Here is a 13,259-nt window from a genome sequence, read left to right on the forward strand (position 1 = left end):
TTTCTCTTCTTTTTGAGCATTCTCTTCTAAATGGAAAACAAGAGTGTGACTTGTACGCAGTTGCCTGCTTTTTTGAAAGAACTAGCAAATTGATGGTATAGGGATAAAATTATCTTTCTTCTCAAGGTAGTTTTGGTATTTCAAGGAAGGGCTGGAAAAATAGTGTCCAAGTTCTGAACTTGAAATACTGTTAAGTTGCTGTAGGTCTGCTGATTATTTCTGGAATTCCACGTTTTTATCTGCCTTCGTTTTAAATTTCTCAAGTACTACGTCATGGCAGAACCAAAGAAATATGAACTAACTCTTCTGGGTAAAAGGTAAAGGTTTTGTAAACAAATCTGCATCTTCTGTAACCAGAACTTTAGATGCTGAGCAGGGTATATGGTTCCCTGAGAGAGAGCTGCTTTAGAGGAAGATGTTTTGGAGAACATTTGTAAAAGTTCAATGAATTCATTTTTCTTTTAAATATTTGTTTCATTTTGTATTGTTTGATTTTTACCTACTCATGGATGGATCTGCTTAAAGGAATCCATAATCCTTGTTAAGAGTGTTACAGATAAACCTCTCAGTGTTATGAACTATTTAAAAAAACCCAAAAAACTATTGTTTGATGCTTTTTTAATTTTGAAGGAATGTCTGTTTTTAGAGTTATTTTCTATTCTCTTACTTCCACCCCCAACTCCAGTGACAAAACAGGAAAAAGAATTTTAAAGATTTCTACCTTTTCCCTTATTTAGCCATTGGAGGAGCTATTGATTTTTAGCCATTAATTTAAGAATTTCTTACTTGAGAAAGCAGTATATCTGATATATCATCTCATTGTTAGGGTGTCTTTACTCTCTTTTACCTTTGTAGAAATCACACTTATTGGGGAGAAGCTGTAAGGATGTTGACATTCACCCCAGTGTGCCAATCCCAACCCTTAGCTTATTTAGCTCTCTTACATCATTGGGAATTTGGATCCTTAAACAGTTGTATATTGTTTACAATCTAGTCTATCACTCAAACAACAGATATTTAGTCCCCACTATGTGCCTGCTTTTGTTTAAGGTGATAAATCAACTCCAAACCTTTATTTAGAAGTCTGTTTACTGGGTTAATTTTATATATATATTGGATTCTGTTCATGTTTAGAAATAGGTGTGATATACTGGGGCTTAATGAATCCAGATTTTTAAGAAAAAATGTAAGAGATTTATGCTTATTTATCATTTGTTTATTAATACTGCTCTTGCTGTATAGAAATGAGGCCCCTGATGGAAAAATACCTGTTCCTAATTAACATGGGCAAAGAAACTTTTTCTTTATCCTTGACATGTCTTTAAGCCAAAGACCACACCTGGGAGTCAGATTACAGCATATATTTGGCAAGTGTTCTTCTAGAACTTAGAGGTTGTACCACTGTCGTCGTCTTCTCATTCAGTTAATTCAAACATAATGTGCTTGGAAGCCAGTGTCTGTTTAAATACGTTGTTTGGTTGATTGGAAAATAGGCTCTCTGTCGTTTCCTTCTTCTTCTATTAAATCTGAGCATTTTTAGTTTTCACAGAAAGTCTCCAGACTAGTCAGGCACAACACTGTCACATTCTGGCACAGGAAGAGTTGTGCCCAGGCTGAGCTGACAAGTCCCCTTTGGCAGTGCGCCCTTTGTAATTCTGGGCTGTGGAGCATATTGCCCACAGAGGTTTCCTGCAGCAAGGACAGGATCCCTTTGTAGATTTCAGTGTGCTCCCCACTTGAGGAAATCAAGTGATTTTGTGGCATGAACACGAGACCTTGGTGACAAGCCTGTTCTCTCGTAGGCATGTAGGATGGATAAATGAAACTACATCCCTTTTCCTCAAGACATCAAATTGAGACATCAGCGCTTTGATGATTTTTGAGAGTTGTGATAGGCACAGCACGATGGTACAGGAGGAGAATATCCAAGATCTTTCTGATCTGATCCTTCTTGAAATAGCTGTAGGCAGAAAAGGGTGCTCGGTACTTTATCTTAGACCTAATTAGTCATAACGGATGTTTTCTTTTTGGAGTTAGGATACCCAGTTTGGGTCTGAGGCCTGGTTCTCTTACTTTAATACAGATTTCTCTTCAGCTTTGTTGTTTGTCTGGGCCTCTCTTCCCTCATCCTTAAGAATACAGCCTTTGGACTTGATTTTATCTCTAAGGTTATTTCCAGGTCCAGATCCTGTGAACTGACTCACTTTATCTCTTTATGGAAACCGTTCAACTCTAAACGCTCATTCCAAGACAGTCCTTTGATTTGACTCACATTAATCATATATGTCGGGTTTTAAATTTGTAACCATTGGAGTAGAAACTTGAGAGATAATTTTTGAGCATGTTGGTGGTCTAACAGTTACAACATGTTGGAACTGGAGTTATTTACCAGATGATTAATAAAATTCCATGAGGACATATCAGATTAGATAGAGCTACGTAGTGTGAGGTGAGAGCAGACCTGTAGTGGTAGAAGCAGTAACACTCCAGACCCAGCTTTCAGCAACCTGCAGAAAAAGAAGCTGGTAAGTTGTTACTTTGCTAGTTAACAAGTTAAGGAGTGAAATTTGTAATGGGGCCACCAGAAGGCACTACCTTTAGGCAACTGCTAAGTGGTGTCCTCAGAGAATCTATTCAGTGTCCATGCATTGACCTTTGCAAAGGCCTTTATAGACCCACTGCTCTAAGAGGGGCTACTTGACCTCCATGGCACCTGGGACACTGGTCCTAGGTTCAGTCCAGATCTAGGAACAGGATATCAAATATATACCAGACTTCTCTAAAGCTGCTATCATGCGTTTGGGCAACCTACTTGACTAACCAACAACCTACCATGAGATGTAGGTAATTGACTTTTTAATTTCCACATAATCTGTTAAGGCCCAGGTGTAAAAGTGCTGATACATAGCAAAACTATCAAGGAGTTGCTTTTCCTGAGCATCATTTTAGTCCACCCAACCACTGTTCCTGCCTAGGGCATGAAGAGAAGAATTGGGGAGGGAATCGCCCATGTAGAACTTAATCAAATTGCGCAAGTAATCAGAGAAAATGGGATAGGGGTGTAGAATTAGGGTTTGAGAATTGCATCCGATTCCATCTGATTGTTTCAGAGGTTTCCCCGCAGTTGCTCGTCCTCTTCAGTCTCTCTTTAGTGTGTATGGTATTGGCTGGCCTGTCTGTACCACATTCCCAAAACTTTGGCCTCATCTCTGCTCCAGATCTCGTTTTGACCACCACAGCTCTCCCAAGATTGCCTTAGTTCAACGGTTCTTGACTTCAGCTCTGTGGACTTGTTTTTCAAAATATTTTGACAATGGTATTTTGCTATAATTGGTTTTCTTTGTAGTCCTATGTGTTTTATTTGATGCATTTAAAAGTTTTATTCTGAGACTGGGTCCATAAACTTTACTTGACTGCCAGAGGCTTCCATGATGCAAAAAAGATTCAGAACCCCTGGTCTAATTGGACCCACTACGACACCCACCTTGGTTGGTGGTTGTGACAAGAACCATGAGGAGCAATCAGCTTGTGGGCCACCCTGTTACATCTGGAGCTCTTGATCTCAGGAGCCATTTCACTCTTGGCCTCTTGGAAGGAAAGGTAGGCTAGAAGTATTTTTAAGGGCAAAGAAGAGGAAACTTAAGCGTGTTAACTTATGTTCCCTACCTTCCTTGGGTCCTAGGTTCCTCCTGCCCCCTCCCCTCCTCCCATGAATTTCCTGGAGGCTTTTGGAACAGCTGTTATATATAGAGAATACCCTTGGATTGCTATTCTCTTCAAATTGAAAAATTCTCTTTTGGTACTTACAGGGACCTGGAATAATTTTTCTCTTGTTTGTGGTCATGATAATGGCGAAGAGATTTCTGACAATTGCCTTTATGTGTATTCCCCCCAACTAGTGCTTTTTGTTTTAGGGGCTTTCTGCAGTATTGATCTTGTATATTAGGAGAACATGAGGTACGTAGATACTTGGTTGAGTGGTAAATATAGGTTTTCTGACAAGCTTGGATTTTGCTCTTGGCTTTCTGAGTCAACAGGCCTTTAGTGACATGGGCTTAGGAACAGTATTATTCTACTAGACCTTGCTGTAGGTCAGTCAGTAGACTTTCATTAATCACCTCACATATATAGAACACACGCAGGGTTATGGTCACCTGAGCAGGGGCGGGAGGATTAACACTACCACGTCTGGTCAAGTTGCAGTCAGTGTTTTGGAAACTGAACAGTAGATTTGTTTCATTCACAAATGTAACTTGAATATTAGGTGTCAAGCAACCAGGGATAGGGGGTAGTCCCTTCTCCCAAGAAACTTGTGCATTGTTTATATGGTGGCATGAGATCTGATTAGAGAAGTTGGTCATTTTCTATGAGCTGCATTGACTCTTAGAGCAGTTACTACAGATTTTAAAAGTGCTTTGATGTCCTTAAACACTAAATAAATGCTAAGTGTGGTTGGAAGAATCAAGTTGTGATGTTGAAAGAATTATTTTGGAAAATAATAGTTGACTGGGCAGTTTTCAAAGGAAGAAATCCAAGCTATCAGTAGCCATATTAAAAAAATATTACAAATCACTAATAATGAGAAAAATGCCAATTAAAGCAACTCCAAGATTCCTCACACTCATCAGATTGTCAAAATTGCCAAATGTTGGAAGGGCTGTGGGAGAACAGGCACACTAATGCTGTAAAAATTGGTCTACTCATTCTGGAAAACAGTTTGGAACCATATCCCAAAAGTCACCGAACTGTGCATATTTTTTGGCCCAATGATATCACTACTAGGCCTATATCCCCAGTAGAGATTAAAAAAAAAATAAGAAAAGGACTCATACAAAAAATATTTATAGCAACTCTTTTCATAATGGTAAAGAACTGCACATTAAGGGGGTGTTGCTCATTAACTGGGAAATGATTGAACAAATTATGGTATTTGAATGTGATGGAAAACCAGTTTTGCCAGAAGAAATGATGAAATGAATGGTTTCTGAGAAACCTGGCAAGAGTGCCATGAACTGATCCAGAGGGAAGTGAGCAGAACAACTGTATAACCACATTGTAAATACAATCTTGAAAGACTTAAGAACTCTCATTAATATACAGACCAGCCATGCTTCTAAAGGACTGGTGAAGAAGCATGTTCTTCACTTCCTGATGAAGAGGTGATAGGCTCAGGGTGCAGATTTAGACATACATTTTCTAACATGGCTAATGTGGGGTTTTGTTTTGCTTGGTTATACATATCGTTATGGAGGAATTTTTCCTTTTTCCCTCCTCTCCCCTACATTGGTGGGGAGATATGGGAGGGAAAGAAATGAAATGCTCATGAACTGAAAAAAGGAAAAGTTTGAAAAAAGAAAATAATAATTGGCATTATATTATATTTAAAAGATGTTGAAAAATTTTATGAGGTCTGAGAGGTTAGCTCTTCTGGATTCCATATTTTGTAACTATAATATGTTGTCACTCATCACAGTGGAAATGCATATGCATTGAACAACTGTGAACACCGGATTCAATAATCCTTTGCTTAACTGTTCCCATCTTGATCCAGCTAACCAGACCATGCCTTATCCTATCAGATTTTCAATTTCTAATAGGTTGTTGATTGTCCTGTGTGTCCCAATCTGTTAGTCCAGCAGCCCTTCTGTGATTACGGTGAGAGAAGGCAAATAGTCTTTACCTAAAGGAAATCCTGCCTCTTTCACAACAGAGAGTCCGTTGTTAGTGTGTCTGGCCTAAATGGTTGGTCCTGACCTCATATTCCAGTTCAGTAGTAGACATTTACGTTATCTAAAGTGAAAGCTTTGTGTTATGGGGTGGGCAGGTCAGACATGTGCTCTTCTCAGAGTCACTCGGAAAGCAGAGCTTCCTTTGTGCTTGGAAAAATCATTGAAAAGGAAAGAAAATGTAGAGTCTAAATCTGTGTATTTGGAGCTATGGTATTCGGAGATGAAAAGGGGTTGGAAAAATACGTTTATAATTTTAGGAACGCCTAGGGTCCGAGTGTATTTGTACAGTTTACATTCTTCTGGACAAAGTCACTTAGTTACCAATTGATGGGGATGCTTCATGGAAGGATTAAGATGGAATTGCCATTCTGAAATTCAGGTAAAGTGTTTTGTTGAATGGAGGGAGTTATGTGTACTTTGGAAGAAATCTCATGTTTAATTCTGTCATTTGAGAAAACGGCTGTCTTTGTGTGAGTGGCCTGTGGTGTGTGGACATGTGGCTAGAATAGAAAGCAAAAAAAGCTTTAGAGATGATGGTTCTTGGAAAAGAAGTAGAATTGGAATACCCCCTTAGCAGAATTTGAAAGGCCAAAAAAGTTATGTTACTTAATGGTAATATTACAAAACCATTAATACCTTACAGAAATATATACAAATATAACATTTCTCTAGGGAGATAGAAATTTTTATTTCATGTTGAAACATGGTAGGCAGATTTTTATCTTACAAAAATTACTGGTGTCTTGTAGTGTCTTTTAAATAACAATTATTTCTGGATTTACCCTTCTCATCTCCCCTGCCCTCCATTTCCCTTGTAATAATGAAAAGCAGCCACTATAACACCCATGTATGTCACATTGGACATGTGTGATTTGCCGCTCTCCCTTTACTACAGAGGGAGGAAGATTTGTTTCATCATCTGTTGTCTGGAATCAGTATTGATCTTAAAATTTAATTTGCGTTTATCTGCCTTTTAGAGTTGTTTGCATTTACATGTAGGCATTGTGTCTGTATTCTCGTGATTTTGCTTTCTTCACTCTGTACTATTTCATACAAATCTTCCAATATTTCTCTGAATTTATTGTTCTTGTTCTTTTTTGTCTTTAGCTTCCCTAGAGTACATGCCTAGTAATGGGGATTGCTGGATCAAAGAGGAGAAACAGTTTAATAACTTTTCTCGTATAATTCTAAATTGTTTTTTGGAGTGATTGGACCAATGTATATCTTTGCCAACAATATTAGTGTGCTTGACTTCCCACAACCCCTCCAAAATGGACTGTTTACAATTTTCATTATCTTTTTCAGTTGGCACACGAGGTGAAATGTCTGTTTTTTAAAATTTGTGTTTCTCCTATTAAATGCTTTGTGGGACATTTTTCCAACATGGTAATTGGTAGTTGGCATTTCTTCTTTTGAAAAAAATGTTCACATGCTTTGGCCACTTTTCTACTGTGTTTTTTATACAGTGTATTCTTAGATTGCTTTCTTTTGCTCCTTTGAAAGGAAATGGAACCTAAGGATAACCCTAGCATCTAGGTGTGTAACTCTCTAATGTAAAGGAAAATCACAAGGAAGTTGGCCAGTTGTATAAAAGGCAGGTTTTGAAATGTGTTTCCGTTTCTCTCCTGTTTCAGATATAAAAGTAACTTCCAGTCAGTGATTCCATTCTGTTTTGTGAGAAAATGAGGACAATGGTGATAATGACATTAGCCTGTATAGAAAGTTTTCCAGTGCTATTTATTGCATTGTACTTGTAATAGCCTTGTTGTAGATAAAAAAAAGGGGATTTGTTCATTATAGGTAGATTTGTAGTAAAAGCTTTTTATGCCTTGAGGAGTAAGCTGCAGTGAATTCCTTGAGTTGGGTAGATCTTAAGATTTAACTACTGATATTTGGACATTTGTATATTATTGATCTCTGCATTGTGTTGCTCAATAGCAGACCTTGGGTAAAAATTACTGTAAAAAGAAAGAAAATGGAGATTCTGTGTTTTTTCTTATTCCATATGTATATTTGAATCAGCAAGGTCCTGAGTGAATGCATCCATTGAGCTAGGACCAGTGACCATATTTTACATAAATATAATTTTGAATAGTGCAAATTCAAACATTTGAGAATACTTCAGAGGATTTATTGTTGGCACTAAACTAGACCTAGCTGCATTGTATCCAGTCTTGTGTTCAGAGAAGATGGAAGTGGAAAAATACTTATGGTCTGAGAAATATTGAACTTAGGAAAAAAAAGTTTCAAAAGTTCATCAATTAAGATTTACACTAAATCATCACTGTCATAAAATTCACTAAGGAATGGGATTCAGTATAAGGTGGGTCCACTTTGGATCATAGCTAAGGAAGAGAAAAATTATTGAATTTTACTAAATTACCAAAAAAAAGTTGTTGTTGAGTAGTTTCACATGTAAAGTAATCCCATGTTATGTAGACTCTAGTTCTATTATAGTTTTCATTATTACCCACATATTCGTGAATAAAACAGCTCTTAAAGAGTTACATGTAAATTTGATGGATTTTATGTCCATTACCCACTTAAGAAACAACAACCCACTTTTAAATTTAAATGAGTAATCTTTTAATTGAAAAGGTGTGTCAGTTTCTTTTATTCTGAATAAGCTTTTTCCACTTTTTTCCATCCATTATAGTTTCTTCTTCTGTTTTCTTCTTCCATACCTAGTTTTCTAGCCTAATTTTGCCTTCAGAAAGAGAATCTGTTTTGATGTTGTATAATGTGAATTTGTTCATATTTGAAACAGTCTACATTTGACTTTACTTTGGCATAGGTATGGTTTTTTTTTCCATATTCCAGTTCAGAATAGCTGGTTTGACCCAAACTTAGAGTGCTTTAATTATCGGTCTTTTGCCCTCTTGTGCTGTGAAAGAGATATCACCTGTAACTCTTTGGGAATGAATGCATTATTTCAGGTTGCGCAAACTTCTTCATCTAGTGCTTGTGAGTTCTTAATGTGTTGAATGAAAAGGGAATTTTGCCAGTGTATGGCACCGTAGCTTATCATAATATACTTTCCTTTCCCCTGTCCATTGACAAAGCTGATTGCAGAATGTTTTTTGATGTGGTTTTATTCACTGCACATTGTATTTTCTTCTCTCTGGAACCTTAGTTTATTTTCAGAATCTCTTCTGGAAAACACCTGTTGTCGTGTGTTGATTACACAAATTACTGTTTGCCAGTCGTCTGACTTGGAGTTTTTGCTTAGAAACTGTCACTAGCTGGTTATTAACCATCTATTATCACCCTCTCAAATTAGCTTCCCCTTAAAACATACATTTAAAATAAAGTTAGGCATTGTAGTCTCTCTAATTGCTTCTTTGTTACATCACATTCAGCTCTCTCATCCAGGAGTATGAATCATCCGTGGGATTCCTAGAGGGCTGTTCAGCCCATGACCTGTAATACCAAGAGAGTTAAATTTGGATTCCTAGTGGTTAGTCAGAGTTGACTAACTTTGAACTCATGCTACTCCTTTTTTTTTTTTTTTAAATGTTACACTCCAGACAACAGAAGGGAACTAACACTGATGGGAATCCTTTTTGTATGATGTTCACAACACTTGGTTCATTCCTTCATCTTCACGTATAACATGCCTTGTACTGTCCATTGCTCAGAGGAACCATGATTTTGTTTGTGTTGAAGCTCCTTCCTGGGTGTGTGTTGTAATCCTCTTATGCTTTAACAGATAGTTTTCCTGTATTGCTGAGCTCAACAGTGAATACTTTTTATAAAAAGCCTACCTAGTGTCTCAGAGTGACCCTTTCTAAACTTAGGTAGACTGTTGAATCCATGCCTCATGCTGCCTCTTGCTGGTACAAAACCTTTGAGAATTTGTGGACAACTCCAGGCCATCAACAGGAAACTCCAGTGATCTAAAGGATAAGGCATCGGCGTCCTAAGCCCGTGATTGTGGGTTTGAGTCCCATATGGGGTGGAGTAGCCTCTCTTTTGGGGGCATCAAAGTGGTGCAGTGGATATAGTGCTGGGCCTGGAGTCAGGAAGATTCATTTTCCTATGTTTAAAAATGTGACTTCAGACACTTACTAGTTGTGTGACCCTGGGAAAGTCACTTAATCATTTGCCTCAGTTTCCTTATCTGTAAAATAAGCTAGAGAGGGAAATGGCAAACCACCTCAGTATCTTTGCTAAGAAAACCCCAAATGAGGTCACAGAGTCTGAAACAACTGAAATGACAGAAAAATACAACAACCAGGTCATCATAAGACCTAGGAATAGGATTTTAGTGGAGGATTCATTGATTCTGTAACATATTTATACATGTGTGTAATATAGGAATCGGTGATTTACTTCATGGCATAAAGAATTCCCAGGTGAAGTAACTTCTGTTACCAATGAAGGTGGACATTTTCTCTGAAACCTGTAGTCCTTAGAGAGTTGCCTGAAAGGTTCAGTGGTTTGCTGTGGGTCACACAGTCAGGACATGTCATATGTGAATCTAGATCTTTCTGGCTTTGAGACCAATTCTATATTCACCATGTTATACTGCTTCTCTTATGTGTGTGATAGAGATATAAAATACCTAATCATCTTTGTTTTTTTTGTTGTTGTTTTGTTTGGGGGGAATGACATCTGAAACTAAGATACCTTCAGAGTTTTAAGACTATAGTTAGCAATCACTGTTTTAGGATTTGAACTTTTCCTGAGCCCAAGGTTTGTCATTTTATAAAGAAGAAATTTAGATCTAGAGTTGTAATGTCATTATGTTTTGGTCTTGAGAGTTTGGAAGTATAAAGCAAAGTTTTAATGCAGTGATTTGAGCTGAACTGGAAAATTTTAAAGCTTTTAAAATAGTGTTAATACTTAGATATAAAATTTATTTTCAACAATTATACTCATTCCTGATTCATTGCATTTAGTAAGAATTTAAAAATTGGCCAGAAAGTTTATGCAGCAGGAGCCAAGTTACTCTTTTAATTGGTTAAGCTGGAACCTCAAACATTGTTTTACACAAATCTAATTGGAAAGAATTTTTCAAAGCTATAAATAAAAAAGATATATTTGGAATAACAGTGTATTTGTGGTCAGCATTATAGTAAGGGAACTGTAATGGAAAAAGTGAGTCAGAGAATCTGAATGTGTTTAGGAGTTGATTCCCACCCTACCCCCCTATACCCTTCCCCCCCCCCCCCCCAGCTCAGCCCGGTTGATGTAATCGCATTAAGTTAAGTGTGTACACAGTAGAGGTAATAGGGAAGTAATGTATTAAACAAAGTGCAAAGATAGGCTTTGTAATTGCTTTACCCGTGTGAAGAAGTTTCCATGATAGAACTGGAACGGTAACTTGCCATTGGCTCTTGGAGGCTTACCCATGCCCCTAGGGGCCTTTATTTTTTATTTTTAATGTAATTTTTTTTCAATGAACAAAAATCTATTTTTTAGGCAGCTAGGTGGTGCATTGGATAGAGCGCTGGACCTGTAGTCAGGAAGACCTGAGTTCAAATCCAGCCTCACACACTTAACTGTGTGACCCTGGGTAAGTCACTGTCTGCCTTAGTTTCCTCATCTGTAAAACAGGAATGAAAATAAATTGTTACCTCTTGCAAACCTTAAGGTGCTATAATAAATGCTAATACCATTTTTCTTCGCACTTCCCCTCAAAATATATTTTTTAGTCTACACTCCAAATTTGTCACCTTTCTGTTGTTAGGAGATGGGCAGCATCATTAGCCCTCTGGAATTGTGTTTAGTCATTGGTCAGAGTTCTTTTAAGTCCTTCAACGTTGTTTGTCTTTACAATATTGTTATTGTATAAATGTTCTCTTGGCTCTGCATCGGTTTGCATCGGTTCATATAGGTCTTCCAAGGTTTCTCTGAAACTTTCCAGTTGTCATTACTTATATCACAGTAATCTATGCCATAATTTGTTCAGCCATTCTCCAGTTAATGGGCACCTCCCATATTTCTAGTTCTCACTGCAACAAAAAAGCTTATTTTTGTACATATAGGTTTTTTCCCTTTTCTTTTATTTGGATATAAGCCTAATAATGATATCACCAGATCAAAAAGTATGTACAATTTAGTGACTTTGGGTGCATGGTTCCAAATTACTTTCCAGAATGGCTAGACTTAATTTATAGCTCCCAATAACTAGTTATATTAGTGTGCCTGCCTTCCCATAGCCCCTCCAACAATTAATGACTGATATTTCTAGCCCATTCATTTTTATTTATTTAGAAATGGACATAAGAGTTGTTACAGTTTTTAGCCTCTTGAAAGTCTCTTGTCAACTGAAAATGAGAGGAAGCTCAAGTACAACTAAATCCCAGTTCATAGTATTTGGGGGGAAATGGAAGAACTCAGTGTTAAGACTCCTGGTACCTACTGCAGAAGTGGCCTGTAGCATCCAGGAGCCTGCAACCTAGTCAGGGAGAAAAAAGACAGGATGACTATTTAAATGTTAAATTGTGTGGTAATGATTCAAAATATAGTAGGAATTCAGACATAAGAAAGATCAGTATTTATTAGTAACTCAGAAAAACTTCGTGGAAGAGATAAGAAGAGGAGCTTGACTTGAACAGGAGGGGAAGAATGTGAGGTGGGGGAGGGTGTGACCATGGGACAAGCATTTATTAAGTGTCTGCTTTGTGCCATGCACTGGGCTGAGAACTTTACAAATATGATCTCATTTGATCCTCAGAGCAATCTTGGGCAGTAAGTGCTGTTATTTTCCCCATTTTACAGTTGAGGAAACTGAGGCAGACAAAGCCCAGCACTCTATCCTCTGAGATACCTACTGGATTACTGAGCGTCATTGATGGCTATCCTGAGGGTAAAAACGGTAAATTTAAAATCTGATTCCATGAATGTATTCATTTCTCTCAAGTAGAGATTTTAAATGACAGAAAGGTCATCTGAGTGTCCTCTGCCCTGATCAGACCATCTGGAGTATTGCATTCAGTTCTGGAGACCAAATTATAGGAAGAACATTGAGCTCATGACTAGTTGAAAGAACTGGGGAGTTTAGATTGGAGAAGACATAGGTAGCAGTTGTAAAGGCAGTACTTGCAAACCTGTCTTGCAGTTTGGCCTCCCAGGGAAGAACTGGAGCAGTAGGTAGCAATCGAAGAGAGGTAGATTTAGGCTTGATGTGGAGGAAAATGTCCGAACCATTAGAGCTATTGAGGTAGAAAGGGCTCCCTGGGGGAGCAGAAGAGGTTCTATGAGCAGATGTATTATAATGGTGATTCTTTTTTGGGTAAGGGATTGATTCCATGGACTCTAAGGGTCCTTCCAGCTACCATTTACATGCTTTGTGATGTCTTCCTGAAGCTTCCTCCTGGCCAATAACGTTCCTTCTCCCTTTCCTGTGATTTGTACCAGCTGAGCTGCAGGTGGCAGTTCTCTCCTTCCTTTCCTCTGATTCTTGGACTCTGGTTTCCTTTGAGACTCAGCTCCAGCTCTGTTCTTCTGTAGGGCTCTTCTTTGTCTCTGGGGCCTTCTGCACAGTTACCTTTTATCTGTTGTATTTGTGTTGTGCACAGGTCT

General features: G+C 38.0%; 1 protein-coding gene across 5 annotated transcripts in view; it reads left to right on the plus strand.

The window, feature by feature from the left end:
• Nucleotides 1-13,259, plus strand: part of GJC1 (gap junction protein gamma 1) — a 41,470-nt gene that overhangs the window by 2,192 nt on the left and 26,019 nt on the right. Inside the window, exons 1-2 of one of the 5 annotated variants that reach the window (XM_072646002.1) lie at nucleotides 11,168-11,247; nucleotides 12,456-12,552. The exons of 2 other annotated variants lie outside the window; for them this stretch is intronic. The gene's annotated coding sequence lies outside the window, so the exon portion shown is untranslated. Of the gene's footprint in view, nucleotides 1-11,166; nucleotides 11,248-11,271; nucleotides 12,553-13,259 lie in introns of those variants that run through there. 2 more of the 5 variants (XM_072646004.1, XM_072646005.1) reach the window with 2 other exon arrangements.

This window comes from Notamacropus eugenii, chromosome 2 (genome assembly GCF_028372415.1).
Source record: "Notamacropus eugenii isolate mMacEug1 chromosome 2, mMacEug1.pri_v2, whole genome shotgun sequence".
In the NCBI taxonomy this organism is placed as follows: domain Eukaryota; kingdom Metazoa; phylum Chordata; class Mammalia; order Diprotodontia; family Macropodidae; genus Notamacropus; species Notamacropus eugenii.